The 21,985-nt window shown below is 33.8% G+C and overlaps 1 protein-coding gene and 1 long non-coding RNA gene across 7 annotated transcripts in view; one reads left to right on the top strand and one right to left on the bottom strand.

Annotated features, from left to right (window-relative positions):
• gulp1a (GULP PTB domain containing engulfment adaptor 1a) overlaps window positions 1–21,985 on the top strand; it is a 199,755-nt gene that overhangs the window by 89,507 nt on the left and 88,263 nt on the right. Inside the window, exons 1-2 of one of the 6 annotated variants that reach the window (XM_015358849.2) lie at window positions 19,798–20,031; window positions 20,961–21,044. The exons of 4 other annotated variants lie outside the window; for them this stretch is intronic. The gene's annotated coding sequence lies outside the window, so the exon portion shown is untranslated. Of the gene's footprint in view, window positions 1–19,797; window positions 20,032–20,960; window positions 21,045–21,985 lie in introns of those variants that run through there. One more of the 6 variants, XM_015358850.2, reaches the window with a different exon arrangement.
• Window positions 974–5,308, bottom strand: LOC138241965 (uncharacterized). Its single transcript, XR_011191229.1, has 3 exons — window positions 5,178–5,308; window positions 2,707–2,821; window positions 974–1,153 (listed from the first exon to the last, which is right to left on the bottom strand). It is a non-coding gene; the product is annotated as an uncharacterized lncRNA (long non-coding RNA).

The following is a 21,985-nucleotide window of genomic DNA, read 5'->3' as shown; positions in this document are numbered from 1 at the left end:
CAGGATCATTTTGGTTTCTGTAGTCTTTCTGATGTATCAGTTCGGAAAACCATCTTTGAGATTAAAGTAGTAATGGCCGTCAGAGGTGAAATGGGAAACAATGGGCTTGGAGAGATCTTTAATCTTCACAGCCCTAACATGTTTGGGCTCTCCTGCAACATTACCTTTGCTTACTGCCTTGTCTTTCTCACAGCTGAAGAAGGCTCCACGGCCGTAACGTTGTGTTTTCTTTCTTCTTTTGTTCAGCATGGAATAAACCTATTACTTGTTCATTTTCAGCCTACGCATGCTGATGCAGCTACCCACCTGAACTATCACAAAAAAGTGCTGCTTAAGGAACTTTTTATAGCCGATTCCTTAACATCTGTGCTGTATGTATTAAAGCAGACAGTACTGACATCAGCCACACTGATGAAATGCATACTGGATCTCCCCTGCAGAGTATCTTTTTGATGGCGTGACAAGCTGCCAGGAGTATGGAGGCCAAAAGATTACACCAACTCCTTGTGGAGATTGCCACATCATGAAGACTCTTGTGATAAATTCTCATTCTGGAAGTTAGTGTGATGCCTTTCATGGACATTAAAAAGCTCAACACTAACATTAAGGAGATTGTGTCTTGAAATATAAATAGTACTGGTGCTAATACTTTGCGAAATAACCAAAACTCACTTAAATAAAAGCTGTCACTTCATGAATATAAATGTTAGAAACTGTAGTGAAGTTTTAAAAATGAAGGTGTCTGTTAGGTCTGTTGAATAATAAGGTATTAGGAACACAAATGTACAGTAATATTTAAGTTTGAGTCCTTGGGTGCTTTTCAGTACACTTATATGAAAATGTTTCCTGCTGAATCACATGAGCCTGAATATTTTAGCGATTTATTTAAATATGTTCCATTTTTCCTTCTGGAGTAATCTGCCACTGTCTTAACTAACCATATAATGAAATTTCATGCACTGTGAACCAAAGCTAAGTGGCATTTTTTGTGTTGAGAATGCATTTGGAATTTAACCTTTTGTTTTGATAGCATGTGCAATGTCTACACAGCCTAAAAATAGAATAAACTAAATTTCAAGAAAGGCATTTGCTACAGTAGCTGAAAACACATCACACAAGACTCCCTTGGCTCTCAGCCACTGCTCTTTAATGTCTGAAAAACAAAAAGAGAAAATAAAAGTAAGAGTGGGAAGTTCAGTCCAAAGGCACATATTTTACACTCTGAAAATGTCTAGAATGAAATTCTGGCAGTAGTTGCTCTGCACTGTGTATCTTCATACTTTCTTTAGAAGAAAGTTTTCCAAACCTATTTCATGGTGAGAAATCAGTGTGGCCCCCCTTTTATTCCTTAATTAATACCTGCTCACATTAAGTAACATAATATTTAGCTGTTGTTAATAAATAATCCACATCTCCAATGTTCCCAGAACAGTGAAAGGCCAGGTGGTGAATAACGACACTGAGAACTAGTGTATGCATTAAATACTGTACTTAATATAATGTACTGTGTTTATTAAAGCTTGGAAAGTATCTTGAATGTAATTTTGGGTTATTTAGCAGCACAGGGTGTTTTTAACAAAGGTAAGTGGAAAAACTCAGCTTTTATAATAAATACACAAAACGGTTATGTTACTTTGTCGTCCCTAATGCGTTTTTCTAAATAGTAGAAGTCATTTTTATTATTGTTTGCAATACCATTTTTAGAAGTCATTAGACCATCGTTATTTTTTACTGAATTAACTTATTGTAAAAAAATATCATTTCGCAGTCATTTTAGAGGGTGCTATTTTACTATATCATACCAAATAATGGAGACAAAGTGCTACTGTGTAACAAACCACCTGGAGAAATTCAATTTCTTAATCGATTTCATGAAGCCTGTCAAGTTGGCTACTTTTAAATGTGCATAATCCCAAAAGACCTTCCCTGTTTTAGTTAACGTGGACAGATCTTTAAGTAAAGCATTATTAACTAAGCATAAAAAGCTCTGAGGTGCTAAGTGACAAATTTTAAACATAATAAATTATACATAACTGTATTTGCAAAGGAAAGAAGGGACCTAGTTATCTTTTTGAATAGAGCATTTTCTCTCTGTGCATCTCAGTGCCAGATAGTTTTTTCTTGCCCCCCTACTGAGTTTGCATAAAACAAATCTAATACTGCCTCTACTTTCTGTAACATTTATAGAAATGTAAAATTATAAAAATACCTAAAATGAAATTCTTGCTTTTATCATTCTTTTAAATCACACTTTAATACAGCATTTGCCTGTGCATAATAAACCAGGTACTGCGTGTCTAAAATCATCATCAGTCTGCATCAAGTGCTATTGTGGAGTGTGCGTTCTGGTGATTTATATAATAGATAATATTAAAACATTTATCCTGAAAGCTTCCAGAGTGCTTTACATGCAGTAAAGGTCCACTTCATGCACCTGTTAAGGGCAGGTCAGGCACAAAGTCATCCATTGAACTAAGGGGGAACTTGTAGGTAGACCAGATTGCACAAGTCCAGAGTGAAATTTAGTCAGGCCATCTAGGTTAATGTCCCTATTCTTTTAGTTTAATTGAATTTTTAATGACCAGTTAGTCAGGACCTCAGGTTTATGTCATCTGTAGAAAGACCCCTCCTACAGCATTTTGCCACACTGGATCACTAATTTGGAATTGACCAAGTTTGAACTGCAGGGCCATGAACACCACTTACATCTGTTTCATGGTTTTCCTTGGAAGCCAATCATCCTTGTTTAGCTTGTAAGATCAGACAAGATCGGGCTATAGGGTGAAAATCCTGTGACAACTGCTTACAATTTTCAGGCAACCTAAAGGATAAACAGTATGGTTACATAAAAAAAAAGTTAATATCAAATTCACACTATTTTGGACTTTTTTGAACCATTAAAGCCTTAATTGAAAAAAAGGATGTGTAATGTTCAGGAAAAATATGGAAATGACAGATATGTAGTTTTTCTGAGCAATATACAGTATATATGTAGTATTAAATCATCAGATTTCATATTAATACAGTGTATTTGATTTTACAGGTATGAAAGAATAGACTTTGTAATTGGGTGTATTCCATACAGGGTCTTGGTATGACAGTAAGGGAAGCCTGATAAACAGCTGTATCATTTTGCTATTTTTATAGGGTAATTTAGTGCATCTGTCTCTTTTATTAATTGTGATTAATTATCTTCTCTTAACCATTTATCTAAAGTCCTGCCTAAGAAGTTTAGATAGATTTTATGTCCTTGCTTTCCGAAATCATCTGAATAGTTGACTCACCATTCTGTGAATATGCTGCTTTGTCAGCTGTTTTCTTCGGTACCCAGGGACATCAATGACTCCCTCATGTATGACACTTTTTGGAGGTTAAAAAGAACTAATCAGCTTCCAGAACTGTCAGCGTGTTAATGAGCTATCAATCTTTAGAATGTTACTTTGCTCTTTGTTTTTACATGTTGTTGTTGTTGTTGTTGTTGTTGTTGTTGTTGTATGTTTTTTCTCACTTAAGATTCATGCCACAGCACAAGTTAAATATGCTGTAACCTATTTAAAAGGATAGTAACATGATCCTAAGTCATACAGTATGCAAATTAATTTCTGGAGTTATTATATTGGCATTTTCCATGAAACATTGCATTCATTTTTTATCTAAACATCACTAATCTCACACCAGCCCCCATTTGTAACCACAGTGATCGCTGGTGGTTGCAGCAACACCAAAGTAAACTTAAATTTATTTAATTTCCCAGAACACCAGGGTCACTTATTTTGCATCATTTCAGAATCAACATTATGCATTAGCCCACTGTGTCATTAAATCTTTAACAGAGCAAGTATCCTATGTAATGACTTGGGGAAGACATGTAAGTTTTCATTTCCCATTGCAAATGTTTTCATTGTTTTGGAAGTTGCTTTTCAAATCAAGTAGAATAAAGTCCACCTACTCCACTTGCAAGCTTCCTACTATTTTATGTGACCGTGTTACATGTCTCTATTCAAACATTCTAACAGTAAATGTGTTGATAACTAATGTAATTACTACCTAACCTGAATGCACCATTTAAGTCACACTACACATGACTTTTAAACTTGTGAGAAACCTATTAAAGAGTGATGTAGTTAGTTATTTTGACAAACCTTACCTGATCTCACTACATTTAATTTGAGATCTCCAGATTAACTTCTGAAATGTTTCAGTGTCAAAGGCAGGTATGTAGGGAACCTCATTGCTGAGTGGAGCATGAATGTACAGTATTTCACAAGCAAAAAGCATGAAATGTCAGTGGGCTTGTCAAAAGATAAATCTTTACTCTCCTACTTCTTTGACCCTGGTTCTGTAAATGTTGATATGGAGTATGAAGAAAAACATCATTCTCTTTAAATAGTGTTGTTTTTTGGGTTTTAAATAATAGTTTTGATCACATTAGAGATTTTATTTAAATCTCAAGGTTGTATTGGGTAATTATTTAATCTTTATTAAGACATATCCAATATATAAAACAAGCTGCTTATAAAATGTAAGAAGATATGCATGAGCCTCTGATTAATAATCAGCTACAGTATGTCTACCTTCTGTGTTAAAACATACCACAAGTCAATCTAATTTGTGAGGGTGTAACAAAAAGGGCATTTCAGTTTTTTTTAAGAAACAGCAGTTTCACTTTAACATCAAATACAGAAATGTCTTGGATACAACTCATTTTATAGAGGTTGAAGGTCGAGCTTTGTCACCTGGGATATCTGTACTTGGGATTTCAAAGTCGCCATTCACTTGAATCCCTGCTGCCACCTTGGTCGTTTTGTACTGTAACTTTATTGCTTAATAATTGCATTTTATTACATTTCTGAGTTGCATTACATCTTGTTTTGTCCAGTTTAATTTGATTCTGGCAGTTTGAAAATTTACAGGGAATTGCTACTTAAAAAAATCTCTTTAAAGTAGCATCCCACACACCTCAGAAACCATCACAGCATCTATCAATGTCATGTGTGGTCTTAGTACATTACCTTTCCACCTTTGTCTTTGCCAAAGCTCCTATGATACCAGAAGTCTTGAGCATTTTTTTAACACCATCAAGCAACACAAGAAACACCAAGATAAACAGTAAGGTACATTGTTTTTTTTCATATCACATTCACCTCCAGTGTTATTGGAATGGAGTTTTCACTCACCCAAAATGGCTGTAAGAGTCTCTGCACAAGGCTTTTGCATTTTGATTTGGCTCAGTGAAACGAAAAACAACAATTTCAGAATGCTTTCCATCTCTTTTCATTGGGTGGATATGGCTTAGAGAACCTAACCTGCAAACTGCTGTGGCAAACACTGAGAAATCTCATGCTGTTTTGCTTTTACAACTGGAGCAGCAGAAGTTGAAGCAGGCTTATCTGGCTTAGCAGGTTGCAGAAGCAAAAGGTCTTTATGAATATGGAGAGGTCTGCTGTTATTTGTTTATGCACTGCATGGCGTAAAGCAGAGGTAACACACATATAATGAAATTATTAGTGTTTAGACAACCGCCATCCAGGGTATATTTTGAGATATGTATTGTGACATGCTACTTATGTGCCTGGCATCCATTGAGACCCTCTATTCTGAAAGTGTAGATCAAAGTCAGATTCATATTTATCTTGTTCAATTTTGTACTGAAGATGTGAGACTCTATTGTTAGTTTTATCCTTAATTTGAGCAGTCCCTTTTCCATCTGCTTCATCCAATTGTATCTCAAATAGAAAATACTCAGAAAACTGGCAGAAGAATGATCATTATTATGAAAGAAAATAAATGCTTACAATCTCTGTCCATTTTACATCCAGATGTAATCCAATGCAGTTTAAGCATATTTGATTAAGTCGAATTTTACTTGTTTTTGTCCATTCATATCTAGAACTTAATTTTAATCTTGTGTGTGCTATTAAGCTTAAACTTGAATTCTTATTTGCTTAATGTGCCCATTCTGGTATGAACTTTAGACCTTGGTGGTGATGTCCCAGCTTCAAAATCACTTATTATCCAATGATTCTTCTCAGTCAAAGGCTGAGCAGTACATATCTGGTCAAGGTGAGGAATGGCTGCTGATTAATAATCCATTCCCTCTTCTTGATCTCCTAGATCTTAGAGTGGGAACAGTGTGGCAGTTTCAAATGCAGAAATCATCAATCTTTGTAAAAAATATATGAATGTTTAGATCTTATGTGACTGACAGAATATATAGTTTTCAAAATTAGGTTGCCATAAATGGGCTTAACCCATTCTGCTATCTTTCCAGATTCTGGGAACTCTTATTTGGTATATATGCTTTGTTTGTTTTAATGGTGACATCCAAACCACCATTAACCTGGTACTGAACTTACAGTAGTTATTACTATAATTATTTTAGTGAAAACTATTTATGGACATAACAGAATTTATTACAGCTAAAATGTTACAAGAAAGAGCGTATATTATTACATGGGTCTCTGCATCAGCTGCTTAAAGATAAGATCTTTTGTTAATTGACGGGTGTCAGGACTAGTCCTTGGAAATAAATCTTGGTGTATAACTTTCATTCCGTTTTGACTTTTGGGATCCAAGTTGGCAAAGATACAGGAAGGAATGTCAGGGTTAAACTAAACACACCACTTATAAAACAAAATGATACATGTGAACAATTGTAAGATATTATAAATAATTTTAAAATGAATTATTTATAATAAATTATAATACTTATTTTTTTATAATTTTAACGTAGCAAAACCAGGTCTCCTTAAGACATTTCAGACTGTTTACTGGGGGTTTTAATATATTCTGTATGTATGTGTCTTTCTGTATGAATGCAGCCTATCCCAATAGTCTGGCTGGTCTGAGAAATCAGAAATATAGAACTCAAAAAATAAGTTTGGAGCAAATTAATACATTTGGAGACATAGCTTGAAATAAAAAAAAATTGAACTGTCCGTTTATGGCAGAGTTTACCTGTTTAAAAATGTTAGTAAAGTTGTTTGCTATGTTGGCTTGTAAAGAAAAGTACATCTCAATACCATCTCAATATGGATGGATGGAAGTATGCATTACAGTTATTACATTTTCAGTGGATAAAATCAGCCCATCTGATTGGCTGCATCAGTATTCAGACATCTATTTTTAAACTGCTTCATCTAATTCAGTGTACCGTGAGAACTGGAGTTTGTCCTTGCAAGCAACACGAGCAAGGCAGGGTAACCCTGGATGGGGATGGCATTCCATCGCAGGGAACAATCATTGATTGTGGTAAACTAATGTGGACATAAAAATGTCCAATGGTGTGAAAACACTAGCTCATAGCCTGACATCTAGGCATATCGGAGAAATGCAATATTAGCATGAAGATAATGTGGGATTTTCATTAATAAGATTGTAACAACAATATTTCCATCCGTTTGAAAAGAGGTTATATTAGCCAAAGAGAACCTAATTGCAGCTAAACAGTCAGATTTAAAGATTGATATGTACATGCCAGAGATCTACAGTGTCGAGAAAGTTTTGTGAATCCCCAATATAATAATTGGAATTTCAGTTTCTTACCATGACACACTAGTTGAATCAAAACCAATCTTTTTAAATAACTAAAAGGGATTAGCTAGCAATTCAATGACTCTGAGACCTATTAGTACAGTATATGAAAATGGAAAAAAAATAGTTTACTTAATCCAATTAAAGGGGTAAAGGACTGACTTTGGCCAGCCCTGGCCTATATAATATTTGGAAACTTTGTGAGTTTCATTTTTACTTTTTTATAGGACCTCAGAAAAGGAGATGTTAATGCTCATCATTCTGGAGAGGTTTGCAAAACCATTTCTAAATATTTAGGGTAAGGGTTTCTGTGTATACCCTCTTCACTGCCTACTTACTGTAGAAGGTGCCTTGCAAAGTTATGAGTAATTGCCAGTTAGTCATAAATGTTATCATATCAGTAAGTCATGTTGTAAGTTGTACTGTATATAAGTTGCATCAAAAGGTATTTATCATGCTGACCACCTTATAATACTTAGAAACAGAGTTCTTGCTTTAAAATTAACCCATTGTTTTTTTATAATTTGGATACTGTTATACAGAGATGTGTTTGATTGTTTATTTTTTCTAAGCCTTAATTAGCTGTTCAGTTCTTTTGTAGCCTGTCATGTTGGATGAATCATACAAACACAATATGCAGCCAAAGCCTAACTTGCATTCACACAGAAGTAGTCAAAAATTTACTGTGTTAGTAATAAGAGAAGCTACTGTAATTCAGAGCATCTAAACTGTTTGTGTGTGCAGTCTCCAATTAGAATCTGTAAACTCTTCTCTTTAGATGTCAAAAGCCTTATGGGACATTTATGCAAGATTTAACCCTATATTGATATTACCATTACAGTCATTAGATTCTCTTAAAGTGGATATGTGTATGTGAGATGTAAAACAAAATGAATGAAAGACTGTTTTGTGTGTGAGAGAGGAAAAATGGAGAGTGTGAGAGCATTTAATGTGTATGTGAGAGGTGAATTATGGCCCAATGTAGGCAGTCCGTCTAAATGGCACAAATGTTTTAAGCCAATCACATTATCAACAAGCTTTCTCATTTCCTTCTGCTCTCCAAGATGGAGGAAAGAAATCAACCTCAAACGCAACAAGCACTAAGCCCAGCCGTAGCTTTAATTAATAAAATCTTAGCCACACCAGAAGCAATAGCTTCATTGTCATGGGTAGTTGCAACAGCTCTTTCAACTGAAATATCACCGCCCCCCTCAGAATTTCAGATGCTCCCTACAGATTTTTCCCCTGGCACCGGCCCGGTGCATGCTGCGTTGACAGAGGAACACTCATTGCGGGTGTCGTAGACCCATGACAATGAAGCTAATACTTCTGGTGTGGCTAAGATTTTATTAATTAAAGCTACGGCTTGGCTTGGTGCTTGTTGCGATTGAGGTTTATTTCTTTTCTCTATCTTGGAGCGCAGCAGAAAATGAGAAAGCTTGTTGATATATTTCCTCAACCAATCACATTGTGCTATTTAGACAGACTGCCTACATTGGGCCATAATTCACCTTTCACATACACATAAAATGCTCTCATACATTCGTTTTAACTCTCACATACATGTAAAATGCACTAACATTCATTAGTTATGCCAATCACATTCACATTGTGAAGGAGTGTTTTATGTGTATGCGTGATGTAAAACTATTGAATGGGAGAGCGATTTGTGTGTATATGTGCAAGTTAAAACTAGTAAATGTGAGAGCAATTTGTGTGTGTATGAGAGGGAAAGTTTGAATAATGGCCTAAATGGGACGTCATATGTTTGTAATTGTTTTTCCATTTTATTTTCTGTTAAAGTATATAGGATGAGATCCTTGTATCTATTAGCTACTACCAAATGGGCAAGATGGGCTTAATGGCTCCTCTCATTTGTAACCTTTTATTCTTGTATGAGTACAGTATAACAATATTCTTATTTATTAGAAGAAAAACAGTACATATAACCCAAAATGCTAATTAAAGTGCTTTCTGTTCTCTTTTTTTACACAACTACAGTAGGTTCCATTTCAAATACATTTTGCTATTGCACTTTTTTCAATATTAGAAATAATTTGCTGATGCTTCTAACATCATTTTCTTAATATATATTTCTCTATCACTTTTTTTTCTTCTTTTTTTCCCCAAAGTGTGAGGTTGTTTATCCTCAAAGAAACAGTTGTCAAACATTACTGGGAGGAAGTCTGCAAGGAAATCAAATGAGTATTGTACCATGCTGAGAACTTGTATTGTAGAAGCTTTATGTGAAACACAGATATAATTCCCAGCAGACTTTCATTTCACTCAGCCATGAGAAGTGTTTTCAGAAGCTATTTTTATAGCAGTAGCTACTGTAGGTGATTTTAACTACTGCTTTGATGGTTTGAGAAAAAAATGCTAGAAAAATTTAGCTTCAGAACCACCATGTACATCAACATAGTCCTCAAAAAAAGTGGTAAGGGAGAAATGTTTTTAAGACCACTCTATATACAGTACATAGTAGAAAATAGTCTCTTTAATCTTGTAAATAATGATTTTTGAGTTCAACATGTGACAATATTTAGAAAGGCAAATAAATACTTTTTACACTAACCTAATGGTGCTAAAAAGGTCCTGGGTCTTTAACTCTTCCATTAAAATAACAGAATCTTTTCCTGTGTTTATAATCTTTCATGATATATTTATGAAATATGCCGGTAGACTTGAATTTCTGAAGGCACATAACATCCATTTGTCCTTTAAAAAAGAGATATTAAAGATTTGCAGTGGCACTTGCAATATGGTTTAGTCTTCATTGACCTTGCTAGAAAAAATAGTTACAGTATAGCAGAATTAAGTGCTGTAACTTATTCCCTGTCATGTTTTATTGTTAGAGAATGAAGCAGGAGGAATCATGAGTGTTCTTAACATTACAGTGAATGGAGATGGGTGTGTTTGACCTTAGTTTCATTGTAATTTGTGGATAGCATTGCAGAAATACTTACAAAACCAGGCAGTGTTTAAGATCTGACAGGTTTGTTTGATAACGTCTTGTTGTATCTAAGGGAATCCCAAAAGCTTCTATCCTAGACCCTACATTTTTCTTATCTATATTAACTGTATTGTTCAGGTAGTAGTCAACTCTTTTGCCCACTACCGTGTTGACATCTTACACTCAACTGGATTCACTTTATAATCAAGTAGGACTTCTTTACAGCTTAGTTTCTACACATAATCTGCAGGACCTTTCTCAGTTGCATATTTTGCTGCACTAAATGACTTTAAAAAAGACTAAATGAATGCTTTCTTAACTGCTTAGTTATCACAATAACTTTCACTCACGTAAGTTAAACTTGGAGCAGTTTATCCATATCTAGGCATCTGGTTAGTGATTTAACTTTTGAAAGCTCATTAATAAATTACAAATTAAAATAATGTCTGGACATGGTTTTCTTTATTGGAACAAATTCTGATTTATACATTCTGCTCAGAATATACTAATTCAGCTGTTAAAATCTCATCTTGGATAATGGCAATAATGTATACTGAATGGCTTTAATAGATAGAGACAGATAAGACTTTATTGATCCTGAAGGGAAATTGATGTGTAATAGCTATTTATGGGGAAACCTGAAGTCTTATATGATTCTGCCATTGGATTTATCACCGTGCCTCTGATCAAACTCAGCATTGTTATCTTTAGGAACAAGTAATAGGTTTATTCCATGCTGAAAAAAAGAAGAAAGAAAACACAACGTTTCGGCTGTGGAGTCTTCAGGTGTCTTCACACACCTGAAGAAGGCTCCACGGCCGAAACGTTGTGTTTTCTTTCTTCTTTTTTTCAGCATGGAATAAACCTATTACTTGTTCCTTTGCAGCCTACGCATGCTGACGCAGCTACCCACTTGAATTGCTATCTTTAGTATTGGCCCAATTGACAATTTCTGCACACTAGATGAATTCTGATTTTAGTAAATTTAATAATATAATAATAATAAACTTTATTCTATATAGCGCCTTTAAAGGTGGCTTCTCAAAGCACTTTACAGGATGACAATAACAATAAATAAGAAGACTACAACAATAAATAAGACAATTTCACAAGACAGGGCACAATTATAATTACAACAATACAACAATAACAATAGAGGAGACCGTGGAAGATGGTATTAAGAAGAGCAGAGGGGTGAAGAATGGAACCAGTTAAGTAAAGGCTTTTCTGAAGAAGGTTTTGAGTCTGGATTTGAAGGAGTTTAGAGAAGGTGACTCTCTAATATCCTTGGGCAAAGAGTTCCAGAGCTTGGGGGCATAGCAGGAGAAGGCCCTGTCACCCATACAATGTAGACGGGCTTGGGGGACAGTAAGGAGGGCAGAATTTGAAGAACGGAGGTTGCGAGGTGGGGAGTAGGGCGATAAAAGCTCAGACAGGTATTGAGGTGCCAAGCCATGTAAAGCCTTGTAGGTGAGCATGAGGATTTTAAAGTCTATGCGGAATTTGACCGGAAGCCAGTGCAAGGACTCCAGGATAGGAGTAATGTGAACACTTGCACATTTTTAATTAGGAAAGCACCTTCCTTTCTTCTTAATGTCTTGCAGTTGTCTGTGCTGTCTTACTGATGTCAATTTCTGATGTAGCACAATTTATTGTATTCAACCTCCCAATATTAGCTACTGACTTGGACAAATCATTCAATTTGCCTATCAATAACTGAAACTATCTGCAGAATAAGCTATATCTATCCACCTTTGTATTTATGGGTGTTTTTCTTTAGCCTAGAACATGTTAAGCCCTGTCCTGTACAGTATATGGTTCCAGTGAGATAAGGTTTTGTTTCAGATGTATTTGGAACATGGTTCCCAGATATGGAAATTTATTTTTTTACCCCTTCACACTGGCTACAAAGGTGTATCTGACCTAAACATCCCTGTTGATAAAAAAAAAATCTATTTAATCTCCATCGATGACAACACTACTGTTGGAGTGATTAAATCTGACTACCAAGTAGCAGCTGACACAGAGTTATAAATAATAGCTATTGTAGTTCAATGTGAAAAAACAGAAGGAGCCATCTTTGATTATTGTCATATTTCTACAAATCATATAAATCATATAATCATGTAATACATCATACATAAACCAAAGAATGCTAAATGTGTGCAGAATGTCCCTGAAAAAATTGTATTACTCTATGGATAACAGAAATGTTATATCATAATGAATATGATCTTAATCTTGTTAATAATCATCTCTTGGAAGCATCAAGGAAGACATTTGAATCGTAATGTAAGGGTCTCCAAGGAGAAAAGCAAAGAAACAACAGAGAAAAAGTATATATCAGTTTTGTTTAATTTCTTTGTAAACTTTCTGTACGTTTGCACTGTATACTGAATTGATTACCCAAAAAAAAGTTTTAGCTGTTGAGATTTCTTTAGATATGTGAAAATGCAGCCCAAAAGATGTTTCATCTTCCTACTTTTCAACATGGAATTAACCTTTTTTACTTGTTCCTTTAGACCCAAACATACTCTGCTGCAGCTTCACACTTGGAATTGTTTCTGATAGGTCCACCCTGCTGTTTGTTTCAGTTTCTCTCATCTTGTACATGTTTTAGATCTTGTCAAAGGAATTACCAGCCATTTTAGAAACATTTTATATGCTACAGCCATATGAACTTTGTTGCAGTAGAACTTGTCATTCGTTTGATAATAACACAAATCTAAGTGTAATTTGTATGTCTAATGTAATGCTTAGGAGTATAATGCTGAATTAAATATTTGTCTGCAATATCACATCAAACATCTTCTCAGTGTGTCACTTGAAAAAGTATCTGTAAAATGGACTGGTATTTGTGTCAGAAAAAAATGTTTACAGATTCTTACTTGAGGTATTGAATTTTAAATATTAATATGGAATCCCTTATAAGAGATGATATGAGTAATTTTATGATCAGCTACTGTATGACATATGTAATAAATCTAGGATATATTTATGCAGTTAAGCTTTTTGTAGCAGTAAGGTAGAAAACATTTTAAGAGACTGAGAGAAAACTGAGCATTTAAATAATTCTAGTAATCTGATAATCACTCCGTTTTTCAATTCTATTGCTGTAGTCTACTGTACCATGTGTAGAATTTTAAAAAAAGCCTTTTTTTCTACTGTTAGCTTTACTATTAACATGCTGTCTTTATGCTTGTTAGTATAACACAGAGAATAAATTATATTTAATGTGTTTTCAGTAATTGGAAAGTCAAAGGCTGTGGGTCACCATAATGCACTTGACATACTGAAATGTGAAATAAAGGTAATGTGCATCAGATATTAGGAAAGATTGTCATAAAATCCTAAACAGAGTTCAGTCCGATTACTAATGATTAAATAAGAATTAGCTAAAGATGAATGATATCATTTGATATCAATTTGAGAAGACATGCTTAATGTAGTGATTTGTGAGCTTTGGTGTCTTAGGTGTGCAGTCTTGGCACACCTACAGTAACATAACATTAACATTACAGTAACAATTTGAATGGTTTAACGTGCAGGACTGTACATTATTTGAAAATCAATCTATCCAAACTTTTGCATTCTTTGTCAAATTTAATTACAATTTACGATTACAATTGCACAATTAATTATGTAGCTAATTATTACTACATAATTGTAGCCATAAACAGATAGGTGCAGTATATCAAAGTTTTTCTGGTAATCATTTCAGGGGTAATCAATGCTATCTTAAGAACCAGTAATAGAGCTTATTGTTTTTAAGCCGCAAATTCTAAAACATTTTGTTGTATGATTTAAAAATAGCCTTTAGATTGTAAATAAATTGTGCATTTTTCAAAAGCAAGCAGGAAGTGATTATTTTTATATGTGGTATATTTACTGTAGTAAGAAGGTATCTTACTGTAGGTGTTCACATTGTATTACATTACATCACATTGTTCTCTTTTATTACCTCATGGGGATCATAGCAGGATATAGCTATATTGGTCACCACATCTGGAGAAGATCCTAGGATCACTTGGCTACTATCTTTCAAACGTGCTAAATGGGTTCAATGGCCTCTTCTCGTCTGTAACCTTTCTTATGTTTTTATGCATGGAAAGACTTTACAATCCTATCAAAACCCTTATGAGCAGTTATCATCCTTTTCTGCTGGTGTCACATCTTTATCAGTAAGACTAGTATCTCAATGATATTGCTTTCAACTTTGATATCCTCTCAGCTGAAGCTGGTGGCTTCTTAATTCTTAAATGCATGAATAATAAATGAAGCCCTCACCAACCCCTTTCATAAGTCCAAATAAATGCACTAGATAGCCTAAGTAATTAAAATACTTAATTAAAATCAGAGATATGGAAGTTGGGAATGATTAGAAGAGGGTTAAGTGATTAAAATACGTTTGGTTAAAGAGCATGTATCTACAAAAATGTGCATAGTGAGTGAGTTTATTTACAATAGACATTACGATATAACAGCACTTTTTTGCATTTAAATAATATCTTTGGTACCTTAATTGATGGCGATTTCTTACAGAGGGAGATTCTGCCATTTCAGTGAATGATAATGTCACTGGATGAATGCACTGTTAGATTTTGAATTATATTGTAAATACAAATTTGAAGTGCTTTTGTTGAGAAATACATAATTAGAAGGCAATCCTCAAACAAATTTGTTGAAGATTTTATTAATTGTAAGAAAGATCATTTTGAACTAATTTCTGTTCTCTGCTTTTCAAACCGTAACTGAAGTTGGTAGAGTACATCAATTTGAAGGTGAAATATAGAAATTGATTGGAAATTAAAGGAACACCAGCTTTAGTATTATGATTCTAAATTTTGTGGATATGTGCAGTACAATTTTGTGTATCCTTTATACAGTACATTTAAAATGATATGCTTGAACAAAATGTTGTTATTGTAACAACGTAAGAAATATATAGTATAAATTCAGGTATGGATGTAAAACTTCAGTCACAAAATCTAGTAAAAAGCATAATGGAAACTGAGTATATTTTATAAGAGATTTTCCACCAAATTATTAGTACAGGATATACACTAAACTTTCAAAACTAATTTCTTAGTTTTACACAGAAGACTGGGTATTAGATTGGTTATTTTGCAATTCTGTAAACAACTACAGCTTGTTTAGATCTGTATAAAAAACTATCACTTTGGTAGTACTGCAGTAATTTGGAAAGATACTTAAGCTATTTTTATTTGATTCTTTAAAACACAGCTTTAGCTCTTAGAAGGACAAAGAGTGGAGGGTTTAATACCTAACATTTGCTATTTATTCTCTGGAAGAATTTGTTACCTGATGTAAATGACTAGACAAAGAATGAGCACACTATTTTAATTGAGGTCTTACTAATGCATGCTTAAATGTGAGAATAATTTCCCTTGATTATACCCAAGCATTCTGCTTGCTTCTTTTATTGCTTTTCCTCATTGTTTTGAGCAGGACATTATATTTTATCTCCACTGCAATATTATTTTTGTCTCTTGGTGATTCTAATGTCTTTTGGCTGGGCCTGCTTAGTATTTGTTTTCTTTGTCTTTGAATCTCAGGCCTTTTATGCAGCGTGTAGAATGCTGTATTCCTTCAGAATGTTGGTTAATCTCTCCATTAAACCATTTAGGCCATATTGTTTTAGACCATAACTTTGTTTGTTTTTGGGATAACTGTATAGAGCCATTAACAGTTCATTAGTAAAACCTTTTCTCAGCTGTTTAGAAGTTATATGGAATTACTAATTAGCATCAAACCCAAACTAATTTCTAGGTTTCCTAATAATCCTCATTCAGGAGTATAGAATATACTTGATTATGAAGCTTTCTAAAGCAAAAGATGTTTTACATGAATGGTAAATTGAAATCTGCAAAATGGTATTTCAGAAAATGACAGAACCAGGAACAAGGAAAGCTTGTGTTCACATTAAAACTCTATATCACATTTGTCCAAATAATTATACACTATAACATAATTCTGTATTCTAATTATGATATAAATTGTATTTAGGTGTATGATATGTTCAATAAATTCTAATCAGCAAATCAAATATTTTGTGTATCCATGTAGTTTTCTAGTAGTTCAAGTAGTTTACTTGTAATTAAGTGCTATTCTGTAGTGTAGGATGTGCTGTATATACAGTACACATTCATCTTTTTAATCACAAAAAACACACCCTATACTGGAGGTTCAGTGCTAACTCCAGGAGAAGCACACCACTCTGCAATTTGTTAATATAACTTTAATGTTGCTACAGCCTTTTCTGCTCGATTCCAATATAATACTGTTAAATTTAAAATAGGAGGAACTGTAATGGTGAAAAGGGCTTTGAACAGACAAGATATATTCAGGGTAAAATGGAAAGCACAAACCTCACTTCAAACACAACAGGACTGTCCTAAAGGGATTGAAAGGGTAGCAGCATCACTTAAGCACATTATACGGCAGAAATAGATAGTAATGGAAGCCACTTTCTCCATTAGTATGCAAAATATTTTATTTTGGGTCCAGTTAGGCATTATTGTTTGGTATTTCAAAGGAAGCCTACTGTTCATTACCATAGCAGAGTATGAAAATAATCATCATTTCAGTCATCAGTGCAATTAAAAAGGCAGAATAAAATGCCTTGCTTAGTTTTAGTTCTCATTGTCCAGTTATTATATTTGACATTTTTTAATAACATTTTTGTACAACATTTAGGTTAAATAATCCATCCATCTATGGATCGCATGGGTACAGGTTTGCAGAGGAGTCAGTGTATACTTTGGCAAGCAGTGGGCATAAGATATGATACACCCTAGATGGGATGCCACAAACACACACTCACACCCTGGCCAGTTTTACCAGAAGCCAATTATCCTATTAATAGAAAACACATGTGAACACGGAGACAACTTACAAACTTCATGCAGAGGGCACCCCTCAGTACATTAGCCTCTGCAAGGGGAAAGAAGATGACTGTTATATACATTTGATTGGACTACTTGAATGTAGGTTCAGAATTGGAAAGGGACACATCCTATGAGTTTATATAAGGACACATTTTTTTTTTATTTTGATGGAATATTGCGGTGTTGATTCTTAGTCAACTGGTACACTTATCAAGTTTTGAAGCAGAGCTGATCATCGGTGTATCACTGATGTAGTCTAGGTCCTACCCGGGAGGCACTTTGAGGTTTGCTTCATTTCTGATTACAGTAGCTATGCATCACATGCAGTATTAATTTAATAAACATTCCCTTGCAGGGATACAAGAACAGCACAAGATACTGCTACTGTAGAGTATTGCTATTTCCTGTCTGTTTTATTTACATGGGTTTCTTGAAATAATGTAATCAAATACAGGCCTCTCACATTGCAGGAGATGGGTGAGATACCAGTTATTGTATAAATCTGAGAGGACAAAAATACTAAAAGCTTAAAAAAGAAAAAAAGTTCCTTGAGGACAGCTAATATCTCTAGTTGTGTTCCAAGTGGTAATATTGCAGTAGGATGGATGATTCCTGCTACAAGGAGGCGTGCAAAAGAGGTCAACTGACTTTGGCAATGCTCTCAAATCAAATCAGTTGACTCCCTTGTTAAGTCAACTTTGGATCTCAAGAAAACTTGTGCCTCATGCAAATGTACAGTGAACATGGATATTTGTATTCAGCATTCTGAGAGTAGTCAGGTTTATTAGAAAGAGTTGCGTACTGTACCTGTGTCTCACAAAGTTTTGTTCACATAAGTAAATGCTCTGATCAGCTGGATGTTGCAGCATTGGAATCTGTAATAATGTAGTCACGACTATCATCTGGATTGGGCAGTTTTCCTACTTCACTCAAAAACAGCTGCGGTTCTGCATAGTAAAGTGGCTTGGCAATAAAATTCAGGTGGTATTACTTCTTCAGCAGACATAACAAAGACATAATTCCTGTGTATTCTTTCCACTTACAACCTTACAACCTCTACTATGAGAGGGAAAGAACCAAGTTCTGCATAGTGCCACATACTGTATATTGTTACCGGCTTTTCCCTCTGGCAAACAAGCCAGACTGATGTTCCATGTGCTCTACTGTATCTTCAAAATGTGTCAATGTATTCTTCTCTTTTTGCTACTCTATATAAATTCAGATATAGAAGCTATTTTTTTTATTGACAAATAAGTATTTAGATATGTTTTCAGAATGTTGGTTATGGTCAAGTGCTCTTGCAAGCTGTTTTTGATATCTGAGTGTTGCTCACTGCAATGTAATGGGAGATGCCATTTCTTTATGAAGTTGCTCCAGTAATTGCGTCCACCATCTTTCCCAAATCCAGTAGTGCAGATTTGGGAACCACGCTCTCCTATGTATCAGACTCCCTGCACAAAGAGGCTTCAGCATTATAACAAAGGGCATGAAAGAATGTCAAATCTAGTAGGTGGTACTAACTTCAAACAACCAGCTTAGTCTGCAGGTCATATGGTCTCTCACTTAGGTATTAAATTATCAGCACACCTTCCAGTTTAGCACTCTGTGCTAAATTTTATAACAAGGTTTTTCTTATAATTAAGGTGTTTGACTAGGCCTACTAACTTGAAACTTTAAAAGTGAGTAGCATTTAAAATGCTACAAATTACAGTAATTAGCAATGGTTTGAAAGGTTATTTTCCAGATGTTTGTAAAAGTAATTGAGGGTAACCTGGGCAGACAGTTGATGAGTCTCCTGATTTAGATACATACATATAGTAGTAATATAAATTACATAGGTTTTTCCCACAACAAAAGTGATTATAACCTTTATCACAAATCTATATAATACAATTTAAAGAAAAGTACATTAATTCTCCTGATTTTTGGTTATTTATTATTTACTCCTATATAGATAATTTAATAGTCCAACACTCATGGAGCATTTTCTTCTATTTACAGATATATTATTAAAATACATGATCTGTTCCTTTCAATTTTAGTGTTATAAACATGCTAAGCCTCTATCACAATATTTACCATTACATAGCTGCCTTAACACTTAAGCTCTTTATTTCCAGTGCCCTAATTAAAAAAAAAATGTGATTGAATGCAGGAAGCGATTTAGATTTTTTTTCTACACAACTATAAGGGTGCAGGGAAAAGTGTTTTCATGTAAACATCTGTTGAGCTGAACTTAATGAAATTCTTAAAATAAGAAGCAGGATTAGATTTTCAACCTGTGGTTCTTAGAAATGAAATTGTGAACAAAGCAAATTCACTTTAGTCAGTTTAATGTATTGGAATTACTTTCTACAGGATTTAAACATACAGGATGTAGTATGGGTGACTGCAAAATGCCTTAGGCATACCACACAGTATTTTGCTGTGGTACTTGAATTTTGTTTTTAGAAATAGTATGAAAAGGAGAGGAAGTTTAGTAATGACAAAAAAAACAACAAATGTTAATCAAATGTTAGTGTAATATTAATGCTTTAAAGTTGCATAAGTATTTTTAAAGTTTACTTGTTCCTTAAATTTCCAAGTTAATATAAGTGTAACATTTTATAATATGTGAGAAGCAATAGAGGTGTGAAGGTAAGGAATTGCATATTTTTTCCTTATAGAAATCATAGTTATGCAAAATAATTTAATATGGAGTGAGAAAATATTACATTTGAGCAAAAACTCTTTTGACTTTGCTTTAATATTTTTTTGCCTGTATTGTGATCTCCGAAACAGGTTATGTTACAGATGCAACCATTAAGAATGCACTGAAAAAATTGCATTATGACTCAGCATGCCAGATTTACCTTTTTACTGTCCAAATATTGATAGGTGGCACTTGTGGTACATAAAATGTTAATTAAATGGTTGTTTGATTTAATCTATTTTACTGCTTCTGTAAATTCCTTTAATTTGGAATATTAAAATGGAATCATGTAAATAAAGGGAAATTTTGGTAGCTGAAAATAAAAGTATAATGTTTTTTTGAATGTGTCTAAGATTATTAATGAATGAATTGAAATATACAGTATGGCTTTTATGGGTATCTGAAAATAAAAAAATAAGGTACACAATAGTTTCCCGGCCTTCTTCATAGACATATTCTGCATGAAATTCCTTAATTTAGTCACTTGCTGTAGTTATTTTGAAAATACTACTTTTGACGTACTCATTTAAATAAATTTTACATGAACTCTTTGTCATTATTGTTGTAACAGAAAATGAAACACTTGTCGTTCTTAATTTATCTGACCCAAAAAGAGTAGAGCATTGGTGGTTCAGTGGTAGAATTTTTGGTTGCCACCCGGGAGGCCAAGGTTCGATTCCTGGAAATTCACAAATTATAATTGAACAAATTGACCTCTTGGAAATAATTAAGACTTTTCCTCTATATTTCTATAAGAAAACATAATAAATAATATTATAATAACTTTTTTAATTAATTGTATATATCATAGTATGTTGAATATTAAAATAATGGTAATAACAAATGAAGTAATAACATGAATTTACTTCCGTAGTGTAGAATTAGTAAATGTGTGAATACATGGGGGGTGAAGAAAATTGGTTATAACCAGTCATCTGACCACCACAGCAACAAGAAAGTAAGTGAATTTTAAGATCCCCTTAAACAGAAATCACAATTGAGGTACAGTCCGATTTTAAATTCTTCAAGCACAATTAGCTAAGCCAGAATCAGCTACTTTGGAATCAGTACATGACTTCTCAAAAATTACGTACTTACCCTTTTCCCTGTGCAAACCCAACAAAGCTTTGATTGAGAGATGTTTTTTTTTTTATTTGGAAGCCTTTGACAGTATGCCTCAGGAACTAATTCATATTATAATCAAAACAAAACACAGACTGAGCGCACTGTGCTCACACTTTAAGGTGTGAAATACAATACAGTTAATAACTTCTGTTTTAACAGGTTTCAGAAAGGTTATAATATTTGTATATTTTGTAGATGTAAATACAATTATATTAACATCTACAAAGTATAATTTTTGATTATAATTGTGGTTCTACTGTTTATTGCCTAATATTGCAAGTTATACATGTGTTGTACCAGTGATGTGGCTGTTGGGGTTACTCACAGGCTCAGTCTTAGCATTTTCACATTGAAAAACAATGCATGTGCTGTGTTGATGTTGGTAGTTTTACAATAAATTGAATACACATTTTTATTTATTGGTGGCATAATTTGAATGTGCGAAATAGTTGTATTATCAAAATCTTAAGCAAAATTGTTTCCTAATTACTTGATGCTGAAATTAGAATTAAGAAAAAATATAGATTATTTTAATGAAGAACCTGAAAAAAACACATCCCGTTCACAACAAGCTATAATAATAAACAATTTTTACATATCTGGGTAACTTTGCATTCTGAAATGCCATACTTTTTTTATATTAATTTAACATACTCTTATATACAGCATAAAATAAATAAAAGTTGAAACAGTATACAAATTACGTTCTTTATTTGGGAACATATTGTTCCTAAGCACAAACATTGAACAGGATTCGAACCTGGGGATTTATAA

Source organism: Lepisosteus oculatus, chromosome 12, assembly GCF_040954835.1.
Source record: "Lepisosteus oculatus isolate fLepOcu1 chromosome 12, fLepOcu1.hap2, whole genome shotgun sequence".
NCBI classification, from domain to species: domain Eukaryota; kingdom Metazoa; phylum Chordata; class Actinopteri; order Semionotiformes; family Lepisosteidae; genus Lepisosteus; species Lepisosteus oculatus.
This window is presented reverse-complemented; position numbering and strand designations above follow the sequence as displayed.